The sequence below is a fragment of the Hakea prostrata genome, chromosome 3 (genome assembly GCF_041222555.1).
Source record: "Hakea prostrata isolate BN-2017 chromosome 3, UWA_Hpros_2, whole genome shotgun sequence".
NCBI classification, from domain to species: Eukaryota; Viridiplantae; Streptophyta; class Magnoliopsida; order Proteales; family Proteaceae; genus Hakea; species Hakea prostrata.
The window spans coordinates 36,530,823-36,553,066 of record NC_142602.1 but is presented as its reverse complement, the minus strand read 5'-3'; positions in this window follow the sequence as shown (position 1 = coordinate 36,553,066).

Here is a 22,244-nt window from a genome sequence, read left to right as displayed (position 1 = left end):
AGGTCCTAAACAAGTATATACACATATTAGGAAAGATCCCTAACAGAAAATATAGCAAAGCATCCGAAATGCACCAATTCTGGAGTTGCCGTACTCATTGGTCGAGTGGATTGGTCGAGTGGTCCAACGACCAATCAACGACCAATGCAGCACAGAGCTTAGAAAATCAGAGTTTTGAGATATGAAATCCGAATTTGATGGTTCAAGAGGGTACTAATCAAGGGGTAGACTACATCAGTAGTATTCTAGCATATAGGGGACCTCAAAACACTAATCAAATCAAGGTATCAAGACCCAAATTAGGAAACAAAAAGTTACCATAAATAAATCAAACATGGATCTTGATGAAGTTTGAAATAGAAAACAAGGACAAGAACAATAGGAAGATGGATCATTGCTTTCGGTAATGAAAACATGAAAACATGCTCATAGGTCTTCATGGTATAAGGCTTAGAAGCATAAATCTAAATAAGGAAATAAAACCTACCATATATGTACTATCATGCATCATGAAGAACACATAGCAAGGTAGAAGAGAACAACTAGAATTCTATGGATTATGGATCAAAGAAAGAAAACACAACCATTAACCACTAACATGATCAATGAAAGAAGATCCAAAGAGATCGGAATTCAGATTAGGAAATTAACAGAGATTAAATCATGGTTTGATCATGAATCCTTCAAAAGCTTGCAATGATCATGGTTAAGATCATTGTTCTAGCCTTTAATCCTTAGGATGATCATGAGAACATGTTCAGTAGATGTTTGCAACAGAGGATGCAGCATCTCTTCTACTGTCTCAACTCAAAAAGGAAAGAAAAACAAAGATGTAGGAGAAGAAGAGAGAGTAGACATACCTTTTGATGCAAAAAGAAGAGTTCCGACGAAGATCCGCCAAGAAAACTCCAAGGATGCAAGAGAGATGACTTGCAGAGGTCTTTGGTCTGCTCCAGAGGGTTTGGAGGCAGCAAAATACGAAGTGGACTCGAGGTTAGGCTTAAATAGAGCAAGAATCAACCTAATTGCCAAAGACAAGACCCATTGGTCGAGTGGATTGGTCGATCGGCCCAGCCGCCGACCAATCACCGACCAATGCAGACAAAGAAGGCCAAAACAGGGAATTGAAGGCCCAGCATCAAATCCAAACCTAAAGGGGTTTTGCACACAAGTCAAGTGACTTACCTAGTAGGTAGAAATGCCTTCAAACCAAGATAGAGATCACTCCAAGTCCATCAACTAATTAGATCTTCATCAGATTCTGTTTCCATAAATAGCACCTCATCATCAACCTTCATGGATTCAAAGCCGACACCAAGTCCTCTACCGGGATGGCCCAAAGCTGACTTCTTACTTTACTTCGGGTCATCGGACCTACAAATAACAAGGTTTCCGGGTCAAGGTTAGGGCTGGGTTTCACATTCTCCCCCCTTAAAGAAATTTCGTCCCCGAAATTGAAAGCGCACTCGTGCTTCCAAAGAGGTAAGGAAACTTCTCCTTCATGTCTTCTTCCTTCTCCCAAGAAGCTTCTTCAGGGGTATGGTTCTTCCACCGAATCTTCACCAAAGGAATGGCGCGATTCCGCAGCTGCTTGTCCTTCCTATCCAGGATTTCGGCCGGTTCTTCATCATAGGTCAAATCAGCACTAAGTCCTTCAGTTGCTTGCTGCAAAATGTGTTCCGGATTCTCTATGTATTTTCGGAGCATCGAAATATGGAACACATTGTGCACACCAGCAAGAGGCGGAGGTAATGCTAATCGATACGCAACAGTCCCAACCTTTTCCAAAATCTCGAAAGGTCCAATGTAACGAGGGCTAAGCTTTCCCTTAACATTGAATCTCATCACACCCTTCATTGGTGAGACCTTCGTAAAGACTTTCTCTCCAACTTGAAATTCCAAATCGGTCCTTCTCTTATCAAGATAAGATTTCTGTCTCGATCAAGGCGACTTAATCCTTTCTCTTATCATATCTACCATAGCACTTGTAGCTTCAATCATCTCAGACCTAAGACTTTTCTTTCAATTGCCTCACCAAAGACAAAGGTGTCCTACAAGTACTACCATACAAAGCCTTGAATGGAGCCATGCCTATTGTTGCTTGATAACCGTTGTTATAGGCAAACTCAACCAAAGCTAGGTGTTCATCCCAATTACCACCCATATCCACCACACAAGATCCCGAGCATGTCTTCCAATGTCCGAATTGTCCGCTCGCATTGTCCATCGACCGTGGATGATGAGCTGTACTCAAGTTCAATTGGGTTCCCAAGGCCTTCTCGCAAACTATTCCAAAACCTTGAGGTGAACCTAGGATCACGATCCGAGACAATACTCAATGGCACACCATGCAGACGAACCACATTATCCACATAAAGCCCGGCTAGCTTATCCGTAGTATGAGTGATCTTCATAGGAATGAAATGGGCTGATTTGGTCAACCTATCAACAATCACCCACACAAAGGTCATTGCCTTTACTTGTCCGAGGCAAGCTAGTCACAAAGTCCATGGAAATATCTTCCCACTTCCAACTAGGAATAGGAAGGGGTTGAAGTAATCCAGATGGAGGTTGTCGAACGGCTTTCACACGTTGGCAAGTCTCACACTTGGCAACAAAATCGTCAACATCCGCCTTTAGACCAATCCACCAAAAATGTTCCTTCAAGTCCTTGTACATCTTGGTGCTTCCCGGTGTACAAAAAAAAGACCGACCGGTGTGCTTCCTTCAATATTTCATTCTTAACTTCATCGCTTGCAGTGCACACACAGCCTTCCCCTCTAAACAACAAAGCACCATCCATGGATATACCAAAGTCGGGGTCCGACTCAGATTCGAAGAAATCTTCTCAACTTTGGTCAAAAACTCTTGATCGAACTCGCAGAGCAACAATCTTATCTCTAAGACCAGATCTTGCCGTCATGGCGTAAAGAATAAAATCAGAATTCTCAGAACGATTTCCAAATCAAAACTCTCAATAGAAGACCACAATGGTAAACTCAAAGCATTCAAATCCAAAGTCTTCTTCTCGGTTCTTCCTACTAAGAGCATCAGCAACAACATTTGCTTTCCCAGATGATACCGAATATCACAATCATAATCGGAGACGAGTTCCAACCATCTCCTTTGTCTCATGTTCAACTCCTTTTGGGTAAAGAAGTACTTCAAACTCTTATGATCCGTGAAAATGGCAATCTTCTCACCGTAAAGATAATGTCTCCAAATCTTCAAAGCAAAGACAACGGCGGCAAGTTCTAGATCGTGAGTGGGGTAATTCCGCCATAATCCTTCAATTGCCGAGAAGCATAGGCTACGACCTTGCCATGTTGCATCAAGACACAACCCAAACCAATCTTTGACGCATCGGTATAAACCGTCATACCACCGGAACTATCGTATAGTCAAAACCGGGGCACTTGTCAATCTATCCTTCAACTCTTGGAAATTCTTCTCACAAAGCGCCGACCAAACAAACTTCTCTTCTTTCCCGGTGGCAACTTAGTCATAGGAGCAGCCAACCGAGAAAAGTTCTCAATAAACCTTCGGTAGTAACCCGCCAATCCAAGAAAACTTCTTATTTCCGTTATCGACTTCGGTCTCTCCCAATCAGCCACAAACTTGGACCTTTTCAGATCGACACGAATACCTTCGGCTGAAACTACATGACCAAGGAAAACCACTCTCTTAAGCCAGAAATCACACTTGCTAAACTTAGCAAACAACTTCTTTTCTCGCAACCTTTGCAAAGTGAAACTTAGATGACTCGCATGCTCTTCTTCGCTCTTCGAATAGATCAAGATGTCATCAATGAAAACAATCACAAACTTATCAAGCACATCATGAAATACTCGGTTCATGAGGTCCATGAACACCGCAGAGCATTGGTCAATCCGAAAGGCATGACTCTAAACTCGTAGTGACCATACCGCGTTCGGAAAGCTGTCTTGAAGATATCACTAGACTTCACTTTCAATTGGTGATATCCGGACCTTAAGTCAATCTTTGAGAACACAATCCGCACCCTTCAACCGATCGAAGAGATCATCGATTCTCGGGCAGCGGATATCTATTCTTGATAGTCAACTTATTCAACTCACGGTAGTCAATGCACAAGCGCATACTACCGTCTTTCTTCTTGACGAACAAGACCGGAGCTCCCCAAGGTGACACACTAGGCTGTACGAAACCTCTATCAATGAGCTCATTCAACCGATTTTGCAACTCTTTCAACTCGTAGGAGCCATCCTATACGGAGCTTTAGATACAGGAGCGGCACCAGGGACGAGATCAATAGAGAATTCGACATCTCTCGTCCGGAGGCACTCCCGATAGATCATCGTGGAAGACATCAACAAAGTCGCAGCACAACTCGACTTCATCGACTCTTTTCTCCACTATACCCTTGCCTTCGCATGAAGCATCATCCACTAGGGCATAGACTTGCATCAAGCAGCATAAAGACCTTCTTACAAACCCTTCTCTTTTCACCTTGAAATTCAAAGACCGGACTTCCACAAATATGGAACTGAATCTTCTTTGAGGAACAAAGGAACACAAACTTTGTGGGCTCACAACCAACCAATTCCCAAAATAACATCGAAGTCCTTCATGTCAAGAATCACAAAATTGGCTTCCAAGTTCTTTTCACCAATCAACACAGGACATTTAGATAACCCCTTATCTAGTTTCACAACAGACCAGTAGGTGTACTAATCAATAAACAACTAGACAACTTCTCGTGGATTAGGTTAGTCTTCTTGATGAATGCAGATGACATGAACGAATGAGATGCACCCGTATCAAATAAGACAAATGCAGAAATAGAAGCGACTAACAATGTACCCGTAATCACATCATGGCTTGGATCTTGCTCAAGATCGAAATACTGAAAACTCTACCATGAGGGAGGAGCAGGAGCACTCTTCACCACCGGGGCAGGGCACAGGCCGCTTCGGACAGCACGAGCAAAATGACCAGCTTGCTTGCAAGAGAAGCAAACAGATTGCCGGATCCAACAGGGGGGCTGCAACAGAGGACTTCCGAACAAAAGGCCTTGCACTCGCACTTGCACTTGCACTTGCATTTGCCGGTGATCGGTTTCCGCCATACCGTTTAAACCGGCCGGGCTGCCGAAAACCCGTGTTCCGACCTACACTCTTAGCCCGAAAGGTAGGAGTGGGGTAGGGTGTAGGTCTCACATAACGACGGTCATTGCGATCCACCAAACCAGAATTCCTTGATCGCCAAGGCTTTTGCACACGAGCACTTTCCTTCTCTCGTTTCTTCCAACTTCTTCGAGTTCTCGCACCACTTGAGCATAGCTCACAATAGGCTGGACCGTGAGGTAAGCTTTAATGGCAGGCGCAGTCCTTTGAAGAACTTCTTTGCTTTGGCGAGGTCTTCCTTCAAAGAATCTGGAGCAAAGAAATGAAGCTCCTCGAACTTCCGTTGGTACTCCAACACGGACAAAGTTCCTTGAGTCGAATCATAAACTCCGCTTCCTTTGCATCCTTCACCGCCTCGGAAAGTAGTTCATACAAAAAGCCTCTTTGAATAACTCCCAAGTTACAACTCCCGCATGCAAACCTTCCAAAACAGACGAGTGGAGATCCACCATGCATCAGCTTCTTGTTGCAACTTCGCTCAAAGAAACAAAATCTTCTCGAGCTTCCGAGCATTGCAGATGCCGGAAAGCCTTCTCCAACTCACGAAGCCACTTGTTAGGAAACAAGGGGTCCTTGGTAACTCCAAGAAAGTGGGTACTTGCATCTTCGTAAAACTCTCCATCAAAGTAGTATGAGGAGTTCCAAATAAACCTCCCCGCATTCAGATCGCGGCATGAGGATTCACATTAGCACCAGCCCGGGTCTCATTATGCAGAGTCATGAAACCCACCAACATCCGGTTGAACCGAGCCGCTTGTCGCCGCATCATATTGCCCATGATATTGGCAATATCTCCGAAACTTCCAACATTCGGGGCACCAGGGATCTCATGAGTACCCCGATCAGCATTTGGTATCTCACCACCTCCATGAGGTACTTCACCACCTCCCCGAGGTACTTCACCACCACCATGACCACCGGATTCACCACGCCCACTTCTCGTAGTAACCATTCTCGCAAAAACCGAGAACATCAAAATACCGAATTTCGAAGATTCAACATAAACCACAAGTCCAAATGATTTGAAAACTTAAATCATGATCAAATATATCCATATAGTCATCAAACAATATTCCATAAGGCAAAAATCACATTTTCCAAAAATTCAACAGCAAATGAGGTCACCGTGACCATTGGTCGAGTGGTTGGTCGAGTGACCCAACCGACCAATCACCGACTAATGAAGACAGTAATACGAAAATTCGCATTATAAGCCTCATTTCCACATTCCAACCTCATTCTAACTTCTTCCAAAGGTGAGAGAGCTCTAGGGAAAATATCCAAGTGTTCCCACAAGTGTTCTTGAGGTGATTTAGTGCTTCAACAACAACACCACAACACACCATCTTCAAAAACAAGGTAAATCTCTCATTCTTTCTTCCATTTTCATCTTCTCATGCTTGCATTTCAATAAAACCATGCTTTACTTGTATCCAATGCTAGAAATCATGCTTAGGAATGCTTAGAAACATATTCCCTAGGTTTTAAACACAATGCCATGCATAGACAACAAGTTTTAACACATTTGGTGCTCATCTCGCAAAGTTTTATACCGAAATCGATATCTTTAGAAAAATTTCGTTTTCTCTCAAACCGCTTGAAATTTTCGCACGAGATCAAATGCTACATGCTCAAGATGACATTGTAGATAGGTCCATACAATTTGATTTAACCAATTTCAACTTTTCAAAAATCCAATTTTGACCTAAATTGCAAAATCCCCAAATTTCTTCTTGCTGAATTTTTCGCTTTAATCCAAGTTTTCGATCGATTTTCATCAAAACAACTTCATAGACATGAAATTCCAAGTATTGTGCACATGCTAGTATGTTCAAATCAAATTTCCCCCAAATTTGAAATTTTCCGAAAAATTACGAAAATACCCTTTTGGCTAAAATCTTGAAATAGCACTAATTGGAAATGTCTCTTGTCTCTTTCACGTATACATCATGCAGAGGGGAGGACGAGGAGGAGGTAGAGGTAGAGGTCGCATCGTAGGTGCTCTCAGGGGCAGGGGTCGGTTCCTTTCGAGCCCAGAGAGGAGGTTAGGAGACCGGACCTATTTGACACACCTCAAAGCCGAGTTTCGTACGAGGCCTACTTCAGCCTATTGTAACATCGAGATGGGGCGTCTACTTCACTTACGCCAGCTCGTAGCCTTCAGATCCGACAGAGGTTCGACACTTTACAAAGTGGACTCACCTCTTCACCGAGGATTTGCCGGTATACCCGGAGCTAGTGAGGTTGTTCTTCAAAGAACCTTACTTACACAGAGGAGGCTCGGGGCCGTGGACATCCACTCGCACTTGTCCTCGGAGCAGGGTCCATCGACATACGCATTCGCTTCTCCACCCGGACACCGGCCGGAGATCCCGCAGGTCCCTTACTACCCACATCGTGTGTGTGGATACCGCCGGAGCAGCACCGGACAGCCCATCCGATGCCGTACGAGCTTCGCGAGATATGCTCTACGCTATGGGATAGCCGCCGATGCTTCACACCGAGGACTAGCGGACGGATGACGGGTTCTCGCACGTATTATCGGTCGCATAGTCGGCCGAAACATCATGCCGAAAGCCGGACATCACCATCGGGTCACAATGATGGAGGCCTTGGTCATTTACCGCATCTACATGGGCTTCGAGATCGATCTTTCCTACATCATTCAACAGGTCATGCCGGACTTAGTTCTCGCGGCCTAGCATGCGGAACCTTTGCTATGGGAGGCTTCCGACTTTGATCTTCAGCATTTCGGGGTGAGTTTCGAGGATACTCCGATGGACACTAGATCACAGGATACCCCATTGGGACTCGGACCATTCGACGATGAGACTACATCGCTAGAGAGATCTCCTCCGTCCGGAGGGTGAGGATGATGATGAATCGGAGGATGAGGATGAGGGATCCGAGGATGGAGGAGAGGATATCGGTCCCGATAGTGATGATCAGGCCGGAGATGATACAGATATATGCGCGAGGCTGAGCCTCGTGCATCACGAGTTTCCTTCATCACATTTCGAGGCAGGTGGCCCTTCACATGCGGTTCCGGAGACTTCAGATCTTGGTGCACAGATGAGATCGATGACTTCCATGCTAGAGAGGATGGAGGTCGACAGAGCAGATGTACGAGAGGATGGAGTCTCGACAGACAGATAGAGCATCGTGACTCAGCCTAGCAGAGGAGTTCGGAGCATATAGAGATCGGAGTAGATCACCTAGATAGACCGTACCTTAGGATTTTCCATTTATGCTTTTCGATGTAATCATTGTAAAAACTTTTGAAATTAATGAAGTTCATTTTGTTTCTCTTTAATTATTGTATGTTATGCACTTTTCTTTTCCTTGCATTAGTGTCATTTGTTCAAGTATAATTATGGTATGTTATTCAGAATGTTCTCATTATGCCTCAAAGTTCAAGTTTCTAATTCAATGGTTCTATTATTCACTTCTAAGAGTAGAAGAGTCACTTCGGATCAATGACTCAGAATGTTCAGCTTGTTGCCTTTTGTGGTTAGGATCTCCTCGAACCTTGAGCTCGATACCAATCATTACGCCCTCCCAGCCGGTACCCTATCCGGCATACCCGAGAGTGTGATCCACAGCCCGAAGATCGGTATCGAGTGATCAACCTCCCACATAAGCAATAACATAATCACGAACAACCATAACAAGAGTGCGGAAGATAAATCATAGATTCAATAAAGAAAGAATGAATCATAAACGAAACGGAATAATAGATATATAATCGTAGTGTCAACAGATAAGTAAAGTGAAGCAAAAATCCCACTTTACATCCAAATGGAAAAGTAGCTCGAAAGAATAAACTAGATAAAAGCTAATCCCAAAGAGCAAGTACATTGGGTAACTAAATTATTCTCCACTTTGTAGACGACATCCTTGTAGGTGTAGATCTCATAAATAGCACAAGGACGCTTCCACTCAATGGTCGGACTAAGCATTGTACGGAGCATAACCACCCGCGGAATCTTCGGAGTAATTGTGGTAACCGCAATCACCTTCCCCGGAGATATGCCTCTTCGCCTTGCGCTTCCTCGTAGGGACCGTCATAGTATTCCGTACCTGCAGGATAGTCTAACAACATTGTACAATAAAGGAATGAGTTTCAAAGAAACTCAAGAAGGCGCTTAAAATCCATAATAACATATATGGCGAATTCCGTAAACAATCATAAATGCAATATGATATGAGACAAACAATGAATGAATGATTCTAACTCTATGTATGCTGGTCTCTATTGGCGTACATGCTTTAAGTCATAGCACCGTACTTCGTAGGAAAGTCTCAATCACTCATCATCAGTTGGTAATGGGTCCGGCATCCCTCAGGGACAAACCTTGGCAGGGGGTTAAGTCAACACACTCTCTCACAACCATTTGGTATAAGTACCGGCGCATGTCGTGGTAATACCTAGCCAAATGCAAGTCTTCTACTTGGTTACATCAAGTCGATCCAGATACTTCCATTCCTCGTCCCCGACGATCCTTTCCGGTATCCTTCACACTAGAGTCCTCATAGTCCCCGACTACGGACTCACCAACCCTATTGATCATCCACATATGGTAAACGGGAAGCTCTCACGTCCTTTCACGGGTTGGTTACCGGTCTTAAGCGCCCGTGAGCCCAAGTCTAACCATATGCAACCCTACCAATAAATGGCCCCCACAATGTGATTCCCGTCCTCTCACGGGTTGGTTACCGGTCTTGAGCGCCCATGAATCCCCATTGCTACCACGGGTCGTTCGGTCTCAATACCCCTCCGATTAGGGTCCGACATAACAGACATCCTAGCCAAACACTACTAGACAATCCTAGATATGTCATCCAACAGTTTAGGAAGGTGTCCAGAGGGCATCTCCGGAAACATCCCATAATATTCCCGTAGTAGTCCAAGGACAGAAATGTCAAAAGGACACCTCTCCTTCCCAAACCATACGTAAGCATACACATGCATCAATTCATATCATCACATATATGGTAACTCCATATATGGAAAGAAATCAATATTTACAAACATTTGTATAACATTGGTAAGTAAATCATACATGAATCAATTCAATATGAATAAGTAATGCTACCGTAATCAAAGTTATGCAACAGTAGTATATCATTGTAAGAATCTAATTTAGGAAACATATTAATGATATTCAAATATAGAAACTAGATTCATGCTATCTATGTAATTAAGGAAATAACCATCCTTACCTTTTATAACTCGCAAAGAATCCTAAGAAATCAAGTAAGATCTTGGCAAACTTGAGAAGAAGGTCCTAAACAAGTATATACACATATTAGGAAAGATCCCTAATGAAAAAAATATAGCAAAGCATCCGAAATGCACTCAATTCGAGTTGCTGTACTCATTGGTCGAGTGGATTGGTCGAGTGGTCCACCGACCAATCAATCGACCAATGCAGACGAGAGCTTAGAAAATCAGAGTTTTGAGATATGAAATCCGAATTCGATGGTTCAAGAGGGTACTAATCAAGGGGTAGACTACATCAGTAGTATTCTAGCATATAGGGGACCTCAAAACACTAATCAAATCAAGGTATCAAGACCCAAATTAGGAAACAAAAAGTTACCATAAATAAATCAAACATGGATCTTGATGAAGTTTGAAATAGAAAACAAGGACAAGAACAATAGGAAGATGGATCATTGCTTTCGGTAATGAAAACATGAAAACATGCATAGGTCTTCATGGTATAAGGCTTAGAAGCATAAATCTAAATAAGGAAATAAAACCTACCATATATGTACTATCATGCATCATGAAGAACACATAGCAAGGTAGAAGAGAACAACTAGAATTCTATGGATTATGGATCAAAGAAAGAAAACACAACCATTAACCACTAACATGATCAATGAAAGAAGATCCAAAGAGATCAGAATTCAGATTAGGAAATTAACAGAGATTAAATCATGGTTTGATCATGAATCCTTCAAAAGCTTGCAATGATCATGGTTAAGATCATTGTTCTAGCCTTTAATCCTTAGGATGATCATGAGAACATGTTCGGAGATGTTTGCAACAGAGGATGCAGCATCTCTTCTACTGTCTCAACTCAAAAAGGAAAGAAAAACAAAGATGTAGGAGAAGAAGAGAGAGTAGACATACCTTTTGATGCAAAAAGAAGAGTTCCGACGAAGATCCGCCAAGAAAACTCCAAGGATGCAAGAGAGATGACTTGCAGAGGTCTTTGGTCTGCTCCGGAGGGTTTGGAGGCAGCAAATACGAAGTGGACTCGAGGTTAGGCTTAAATAGAGCAAGAATCAACCTAATTGCCAAAGACAAGACCCATTGGTCGAGTGGATTGGTCGATCGGCCCAACGACCAATCACGACCAATGCATGAAAGAAGGCCAAAACAGGGAATTGAAGGCCCAGATCAAATCCAAACCTAAAGGGGTTTTGCACACAAGTCAAGTGACTTACCTAGTAGGTAGAAATGCCTTCAAACCAAGATAGAGATCACTCCAAGTCCATCAACTAATTAGATCTTCATCAGGATTCTGTTTCCATAAATAGCACCTCATCATCAACCTTCATGCATCCAAACCCCCCCACCCCCCCCCCCCCCCCCCCCCCCCCCCCCCCCCCCCCCCCCCCCCCCCCCCCCCCCCCCCCCCACCCAAAAACACCCCCCCCCCCGACGGCCACCCGCCCCCTTTTCCTCTCTTCCCCCTTCCCTTTTTTTTTTTTCTATTTTTTATTTTTTTTGTTTTTTTTTTTAAATTTAAATTTTTTCTCCCTCCCCCCCCCCCCCCCCCCCCCCCCCCCCCCCCCCCCCCCCCCCCCCCCCCCCCCCCCCCCCCCCGCGCTGCCCCCCTCGGTTTGGTTTTTTTTCCCCCCCCCCCCCCCCTCTTTGAGGGTTTGTTCCTAATGCTTAATCTATGTTTGTTTAGGGTTTATTTTCTAACTTTGGACCTGTCCTCATTCTTTTCTCCGAAATTCTTCGAAGTTAATTAAGGTAAGGATGGTTGTTCCCTAATAACCTAAAATGCATGTTTTGATTCAGATTGCATGATCATACTATTGTTCTTATAATTTTCTTATAATTATATTGCTGCTGTAAGTATTGTAACTATAGTAGGACTTGCTCATGTAATTCAATTATTGTTTTGATCATATATGAATGGTTATTTCCCTATGTATTGATTTATCAGTTGTGCTTATGAATGACTAATTTGAAATGTGATTGCTTAAGTGTAATTGGGGAATGGAAAATGTCCTTTTGACATTTTTATCTTCGAACGTCAGTGGAAGTGGTATGAAACATTTCCTATGGTGCCCCTTGACTCTTTCCCTAATTATTGGTTGACATACCTAAGGCCTGTCTAGCAGTGTTTGGCTAAGATTACCCTGTTATATCAGACCCGATTAGGAAGGGAATTGAGTCCGAGTAACTCGTGGCAGCAATGGGGATTTGTGGGCGCTCAAGACCGATAACCAACCTGTGAGAGGACATGAATCACATTTTCAGGGTCATTCATTGGTAGGGTTGTAGTAGTAGACTTGGGCTCATGGGCGCTCAAGATTGGTAACCAACCCGTGAGAGGACATGAGAGCTTCCTGTTTACTATTTGTGGATAACCAATAGGGTTGATGAGTCCGTAGTCCGAGTTGGTTGTAGCCATAGGATACACTGACTCTGGTGAGAATGATGCCGGAAAGGATTGCGAGAGGCGAGGAATGGAAGTATCTAACTCTGACTTAATATAACTAAGTAGAAGACTTGCATTGGGCTAAGTTTAACCTTGACATGTGCCAATACTTAGACCAATGGTGATGTGAGAGAGCGGTGACTTAAACCCCAGCCATGGAACGTCCGAGATGGTGAGGGAGGTGAGAGACCACCCAGGGAGGGGGGCCAATAAAGTACCACCAGAGGAACCATCTTGCATGTTTGTCCATATCATTTGCATCCTTATGGTTGAGGGAGAGTGATTTGAGACCTTTTCGCAACAACTTTGTTAGATCTATCTGCAGAGTTGAGGACTATGTCACGCCCTCCCGCCCTCCCAGCCGGTACCCTATCTGGCATACCCGAGAGTGTGATCCACAGCCCGAAGATCAGGTATCGAGTGATCAACCTCCCACATAAACAATAACATAATCATGAACAATCATAACATGAGTGCGGAAGATAAATCATAGATTCAATAAAGAAAGAATGAATCATAACTGAATCAAAATAATAGATATAATCGTAGTATCACACCGATAAGTAAAGTGAAGCAAAAATCCCACTTTACAACCAACTGGAAAAGTAGCTCTAAAAGAATAAACTAGACAAAATCTAATCCCAAGAACAAGTACATTGGGTAACTAAATTGTTCTCCACTTTATAGACAACATCCTTGTAAGTGTAAATCTCATAAATAGCACAAGGACGCTTCCACTCAATGGTCGGACTAAGCATCGTACGGAGCATAACCACTCGCGGGATCTTCGAGTAATTGTGGTAACCGCAATCACCTTCCCCGGAGATATGTCTCTTCGCCTTGCGCTTCTTCATAGGGACCGTCATAGTACTCGAGTACCTGCAGGATAGTCTAACAACATTGTACAATAAAGGAATGAGTTTCAAAGAAACTCGGAAAGGCGCTTAAAATCCATAATAACATAAATGGCAAATTTCCGAACAAACATAAATGCAATATGATATGAGACAAACAATGAATGAATGAATCTAACTCTATGTATGCTGGTCTCTATTGGCGACATGCTTTAAGCCATAGCACCGTACTTCTTTAGGAAAGTCCACTCACATCCTCAACCATTTAAGATATCTTGGATTCTCTCACGGATCATTTCACCGGTCTTGAGCAGCCGATTGGTAATGGGTCCTTCATCCCTCAGGACAAACCTTGGCAGGGGGTTAAGTCAACACACTCTCTCACAACCATTTGGTATAAGTACTGGCGCATGTCAGGGTAAAACCTAGCCAAATGCAAGTCTTCTACTTGGTTACATCAAGTCGATCCAGATACTTCCATTCCTCGTCCCTGACGATCCTTTCCGGTATCCTTCACACTAGAGTCAGCGTATCCTATGGCACCAACCAACTCGGACTACGGACTCATCAACCCTATTGATCATCCACATATGGTAAACGGGAAGCTCTCACGTCCTCTCACGGGTTGGTTACCGGTCTTAAGCGCCCATGAGCCCAAGTCTAACCATATGCAACCCTACCAATAAATGGCCCCCACAATGTGATTCATGTCCTCTCACGGGTTGGTTACCGGTCTTGAGCGCCCATGAATCCCCATTGCTACCACGGGTCGTTCGGTCTCAATACCCCTCCGATTAGGGTCCGACATAACAGACATCCTAGCCAAACACTACTAGACAATCCTAGATATGTCATCCAACAGCTTTAGGAAGGTGTCCAGAGGGCATCTCCGGAAACATCCCATAATATTCCCGTAGTAGTCCAAGGACAGAAGTGTCGAAAGGACACCTCTCCTTTCCAAACCATACGTAAGCATACACATGCATCAATTCATATCATCACATATATGGTAACCTCATATATGGAAAGAAATCAATAATTACAATCACTTGTATAACATTGGTAAGTAAATCATACATGAATCAATTTAATATGAATAAGTAATGCTACTGTAATCAAAGTTATGCAACAGTAGTATATCATTGTAAAAATCTAATTTAGGAATCATATTAATGATATTCAAATATAGAAACTAGATTCATGCTACCTATGTAATTAAGGAAATAACCATCCTTACCTTTTATAACTCGCAAAGGAATCCTAAGAAATCAAGTAAGATCTTGGCAAACTTGAGAAGAAGGTCCTAAACAAGTATATACAACATATTAGGAAAGATCCCTAACAGAAAAGATACCAAAACATCCAACACAAACCAATTCTGGAGTTGCTGTACTCATTGGTCGAGTGGATTGGTCGAGTGGTCCAGTCGACCAATCAGTCGACCAATGCAGACAGTAGCCTATAAAATCAGAGTTTTAAGATATGAAATCCGAATTTGGTGGTTCAAAAGGATACTAATCAAGGGGTAGACTACATCAGTAGTATTCTAACATATGGGGGACCTCAAAACACTAATCAAATCAAGGTATCAAGATCCAAATTAGGAAACAAAAAGTTACCATAATTAACTCAAACATGGATCTTGATGAATTTGAAATAGAAAACAAAGACAAGAGCAATAGGAGGATGGATCATTGCTTTCGGTAATGAAAACATGAAAACATACATAGGTCTTCATGGAATAAGGCTTAGAAGCATAAATCTAAATAAGGAAATAAAACCTACCATATATGTAACTATCATGCATCATGAAGAACACATAGTATGGTAGAAGAGAACATCTAGAAATCTATAGATTATGGATCATGGAAAGAAACACAGTAATTACTACTAACATGATCAACAAAAGAAGATCCAAAGAGATCAGAATTTAGATTAGAAGTTTAACAGAGATTAAATCATGGTTTGATCATGAATCCTTCAAAAGCTTGCAATGATCATGGTTAAGATCATTGTTCTAGCCTTAAATCCTTAGGATGATCATGAGAACATGTTCAGAGATGTTTGCAACAGAGAATGCAGCATCTCTTCTACTGTCTCAACTCAAAAAGGAAAGAAAAACAAAGATGGAGGAGAAGAAGAGAGAGTAGACATACCTTTTGATGCAAAAAGAAGAGTTTCGACGAAGATCCATCAAGAAAACACCAAGGATGCAAGAGAGATGACTTGCAGAGGTCTTTGGTTCGTTCCGAGAGGGTTTGGAGGCAGCAAATACGAAGTGGACTCGAGGTTGGACTTAAATAGAGCAAGAACAACCTAATTGCCAAAGACAAGCACTCATTGGTCGAGTGGATTGGTCGACGGCCCCGATCGACCAATCACCGACCAATGCTGGACAAACAAGACCAAAACAGGGAATTGAAGGTCCAGATCAAATCCAATCCTAAAGGGGTTTTGCACACAAGTCAAGTGACTTACCTAATAGGTAGAAATGCCTTCAAACCAAGATAGAGAGCACTCCAAGTCCATCAACTAATTAGATCTTCATCAGGATTCAGTTTCCATAAATAGAACCTCATCATCAACTTTCATGGATTCAAAGCCAGACACCAAGTCCTCTATTGGGATGGCCCAAAGCTGACTTCTTACTTTACTTCGGGTCATCGGACCTACAAATAACAAGGTTTCCGGGTCAAGGTTAGGGCTGGGTTTTACAAGATGGGCTAGACAAAGCATTCCGCCACAAGACCAGCACGCTCTTGCGTGTCCACGCCCTTTTGTTTTGCTCGTGTGGTGGGCCGGTTTGCCCCCTTCGCCTTGGTTCCGTGGTGCGCGGGGCTCGGTACACCCAAGGTGCTAGCTACTGTGACTACGACTGTGAAGACTACCAAGGTGATGGAGGAGTGTATCAGGATTAGTCGTACTCATGTGCTAGTACAACAATACTTGGATATAGAAAGCTTTACTTTTAAAAGTGTTCTTTTTAAGTTTGAAGAAATATTAGTTTAGATCTAGTAACTTCTTTTCTTTCCATTTTTGGAATCGGTTGTGTTGGTGCTAGAATTGCCGATAGCCTCGAACCTCCACCTTCGCACCGAACTCCTCTGATCTAGATTGATCTGGTTGAATTGATTCCTTGATCAGTCTCTCGTTCACTGTAAAAATGAAACACCAATTAAAAACAGAGCCGATCATCTTGATCGGCGTCACGTCTCCGACGGTCTAGTTAGATATCTGAAGATAGTTCCTCCGAGCTCGTAAGAGCTTTTGAGCTCCTCTAATGGCGTAAATCCGGAATCATTGTGTGTTTTTGCTAATCTGAAAGACTTACTTTTTACAAGGACTATGGTCATTATACAAATGACTGTCGTCATCTGAAAGCAGATATTGAGAGATTAATATCTCAGGGACACTTGTCCAATTTTGTTAGCAGAAGGAGGGAGGAGCCATGTGAGCCACGGGCAGCTGCTCCTAAAAGGGATCGTTCAGTTAGTTCAGAACGATCAAGGGAGGCTCCGAAGTCTAAAAAGGGCAAGGAGGTGACTGAAGCTACTCGGTCACCTATCCTTACCATTTTTGGAGGACCAGAGCCCGAATCACTCTGCAGTTTGAAGACAAAATCCAAATTTGTCGGAACCGGAGAGACGCAGAAGTGAAAGAAGCTGAATGGTGAAGATTCTATCACCTTTGGCGAGGAGGATGAAAGAGGCGTTTGTTTACCTCATGATGACGCCATAGTCATCAAGGTAGAGATTGCACGTCGGGAACTGCATAGAGTTTTGGTTGATACAGGGTCTGCAGCTGACCTGATTTCTTATGAAGTCTATCAAAAACTGAAGGTGGATGAGAACTTGATGGAGCCTTCATCCACGCATCTATATGGTTTTGCAGGGTCGTCTGCGGTGGCGGAAGGATTTGTCCAGTTGGACTTATCTATTGGAAGTTTTCCTAAGGAAACAACCGTCCGAATCAATTTTTTGGTGGTTCGGGAGCTGCCAGCTTACAATGTTATCCTCGGGCGACCATCTTTATCCAAGATAGGTGCTATTGTTTCGACAAAACACCTGAAGATAAAATTCCCGACTGATACGGGAATTGGTCAAGTTTCCTTTGACCAGAGGATCTCTCGGCAATGTTACGTTGCCTATTTAAAAGACAAGGAGGGCCCATAGAAGGTGACTGCCCTACCTATAGAAGTTCGAGACGATCGGGAAGAAGCAGAGATGCAAAGGCCCGAACCAGTGGAGAGGCTGGAGCAAATCCAACTGTGTACCGAAGATAAGAAGAAGATTACTTATATCGGGTCTGAACAACTGGAGAAATTCAAAGATGAGTTGAAGTTATTTCTTCAACAGAATAAAGACATATTTGCATGGTCTGCTGAAGACATGCCAGGAATCGATTCGGCTGTCGCAGAGCATAAACTCTGGATAGATCCGAAGGTGAAGCCGGTGATACAAAAAAGGAGAAATTTCTCCATTGAAAAGTATGAAGCCGTTCGGGGCGAAGTTGAAAAACTAAAGAATTCTGGTTTCATAGAACCAATTGAATGCCCAACTTGGTTGGCTAATGTGGTAATGGTAAAAAAGGCGAATGGGAAGTGGAGAATGTGTACATATTACACAGATCTCAACAAAGCTTGCCCTAAATATTGCTATCCGTTGCCTCGGATTGACCTCTTGATAGATGCGACTGCAGGATATGAAACTCTAAGTTTCATGGATGCCTACTCAGGGTATAATCAGATCCTTATGAATAAGGAAGATGAGAAGTTCACGGCTTTCATGATTGATCGTGAAAGCTACTACTATAAAGTCATGCCATTTGGCCTGAAGAACGCAAGAGCAACATATCAGAGGGCCGTCAACAAGATTTTTAAAGATCTGATAGGAAAGAATGTTGAAGCTTATGTTGACGACATGCTAGTGAAGAGCTTTACAAAAGCAAATCATATTGCAGATTTGACTGAGGTATTCTCGATCGCGAAAAAAATCAAATGAAGCTGAATCCAGAAAAGTGCGCCTTTGGAGTTTCCTCGGGCAAATTTTTGGGCTTCATGGTGTCACAGAGAGGTATTGAGGCTAATCCTGCCAAAATACAGGCTCTGATTGATATGGAGGCTCCCAAAACTGTTCGTGATGTGTAGTGTTTAACAGGGAGAGTTGCCGCTTTGAATCGATTCATCTCCAAGTCTGGAGAAAAGTGTTTGCCATTCTTCAAGGCACTCAAAGATTTGAGGGGCAACAAGGAGGCAAAATGGACCGAAGAATGCCAGAAAGCTTTCAAGGAGTTAAAAGAAGCACTCGGACAACTGCCGATCTTGTCCCGACCAGGGAAGGGGGAAATATTACAGCTTTATCTAGCGACGTCCCTTTCAGAGGTTAGTGCAGTACTTGTTCGTGAGAAAGATAAAAAACAGTGGCCGATTTACTATGTGAGCCACGTATTGCTAGATGCAGAGACACGATATTCGCAGATTGAGAAGCAGGCTCTGGCTCTCATGATGGCCGCCAGGAAGCTAAGGCCATACTTTCAGGCTCATCAATTGAGGTATTTACAACTTTTCCTCTCAGTAAAGTTCTTAATAAACCTGATTTATCAAGAAGGATGGTGTCCTGGTCAGTTGAACTCAGCGAGTTCCAGGTGAGCTTTAAGCCCAGAACGGCAATCAAGGCTCAGGCGTTAGCTGATTTTGTAGTAGAAACTACTGCACCAGTGGAGTCCACCATTGAGGATCCCATTATACCAACCACTTGGGAGGTATATGTGGATGGTTCGAGTAATAAAGATGGAGCAGGAGCTGGAATTCTATTGAAAAGTCCAGCAGGATTTATTATTCGGTATGCTTTGAGGTTTGCATTCGAAGCAAGTAATAACGAAGCAGAATATGAGGCTCTGATAGCTGGACTTCGGTTGTCAAAAGCATTGTCCATAGCAGATGTTACTATTTATAGTGACTCTCAACTTATAGTCAACCAAGTCCAGGGGGAGTATGGTATTAAAGAACCACGCTTGCATGAATATCAAGAGATAGTGCAGGCATTTCAAAACCAATTTCGGAATTTGAAGATATCTCAGATTTCGAGGACTGAAAATTCAGTGGCAGATGAGCTATCCTGACTAGCCAATGCCAAAGAAAAAAATCTAGACCCTTCGGTCTATATTGAAGAGATAACATTTCCAAGTTATCATGAGAAAGAAATTTCTTATATTGAAGCAGAGCGTTGCTGGATGGATCCAATAATTGAGTATCTAAGAGATGACAAATTACCTGAGGATTCGAAAGAGGCAAGGTTGATCAAGATACGATCGACGAGATTTGTCATTCAGAATGGGAGACTATACATAAGATCTTATTCTGGACCCCTTATGAGATGTATAGGCCCCAAAGGAGCAAAGTCAGCTTTGGCTGAGGTTCATGAAGGAATTTGTGGGGCTCACATGGGTGGATGAGCCCTGGCCCACAAAATTCTAAGACTTGGGTTATATTGGCCTAAGATCCAAGAGGCTGCTATGGAGTATGTTCGTCGATGTGGCAACTGTCAAATTCATGCTACAGTATCGAAGCGCCCGGCGGAAACCATGACTTCGATTCTAGATCCCATTCCCTTTGCGATGTGGGGAATTGATATCATGGGCAAATTCACCAAGGCGTCAAGCGGACAGGAATATCTGATAGTAGCAATTGATTATTTCACGAAATGAGTTGAAGCCAGTGCACTGGCAGCAATTACTGAGAAAAAAGTGGAGAAATTTGTGCTTGAGTCAATCATATATTGCTTTGGGATTCCAAAGATTATCGTCACTGACAATGGTACTCAGTTCGACTGTCCGCAATTTGAGCAATTTTGCGGAACATATATGATCGAGCATCGTATGTCCTCAGTGGCATACCCCCAGAGCAATGGACAAGTAGAGGTTACTAACCGAACGCTACTGGAAGGAATAAATAGAAGACTCAAAGCTAACAAGGCTTCTTGGGTCAAAAAACTTCATAATGTATTGTGGGCCTATAGAACTACGGTTCGAACACCCACAGGAGAAACTCCATTCAGGTTAGCATATGGGTCCGAAGCATTGGCACCGGTGGAGATAATGGCGGGGACATTACGGGATCGAGAGTTTGAGGAAAAAGCAAACGAGCAAGGACTGCTTGATAGTCTTGATTTGTTGGACGAAGTTCGGGCAAAGGCCATAGCACGAACTCAACATTATCAAAGAAGGATAGCGTCTCATTATAATACTCGAGTGAAGAATCGTCGGTATTTAGCCGGAGATTTGGTATTGAGAAACACCTTAGCTTCCGACCCGCGTCACCAAAGAAAATTGGACCCTTCCTGGGAAGGACCTTATATGGTTGTAAAACCAGTTGGTTCAGGAGCTTACAAGCTGAAGAACATCAACACCCAAAAAGAGTTGGATCGTTCGTGGAATGCCAGGCATCTAAAAAAAATTTATCCTTGATGATGATTTCAATTTTGTTCGTGATGTAAACATTTTCAACTCAATCAATGCAATTTTTGGCTTTCAAAAAATTATCTTTTGATTGGGGGGCATCATACACCACATTCAAGAACAAGATTCAACTATAAGGCATCGGTTTAAAACCCGAGTGAGTTCCTTCTCAGACTTATTGTATTTCTCCGGAAATCCTTAAGTAAAGGCATCGGTTTAAAACCCGAGTGAGTTCCTTCTCAGACTTATTGTATTTCTCCGGAAATCCTTAAGTAAAGGCATCGGTTTAAAACCCGAGTGAGTTCCTTCTCAGACTTATTGTATTTCTCCGGAAATCCTTAAGTAAAGGCATCGGTTTAAAACCCGAGTGAGTTCCTTCTCAAGCTTATTGTATTTCTCCGGAAATCTTTAAGTAAAGGCATTGTTCTAAACAACTAAGACCTAGTACAACAGCGATTCAAGTGGCTAGGAAAGTTCAAGATGAAGTTAATTTCTTATTTCTTCAAAAGACCAGAAGAGGCCGGTCTCAACATCAAACATAAGATTACAAGAGCTGGATACAATCTTCGGTCCAAAAAGAAAGTCATCATCGATGATCATTAAAGAAGTCATACAAGATCGGCACAACTTTGCTAGAACAAACACATGAGTCAATCGTTGGTATGGATTCAAGGAAAAGAAGAGGAGAAATGAGGATTACAAAAAACATTTCAGTATAAAATCCTCCGCAATTTCATACTCTTTGTCCAGCTTGTCCAGGAGAAGTATGGTCTTCGACCAAACTTGCATTCAAGGCGAGCTAGTCATAATTGAATCCATAAACAGGAGAATCTTCCAGATAATGCATAATATCTGGATCAGAAGGAGGAGGATCAATCTTATTTTTGGTCCAGTCAGGAGGAGGAAGGCCCAGTTTGGTAAATACTTCAGGATGGCAAACAACACTGTAGGGAGTCGTATCAAAATGAGGATCCTTCCTTAATATTGATTCCCATACTTCGTTCTCACCATCCCGGTAAGCCTGCAAGTTATAAGCATTCAGCATATCAACAAAGGGCTTACGGTGTAAATACTTGAAGACG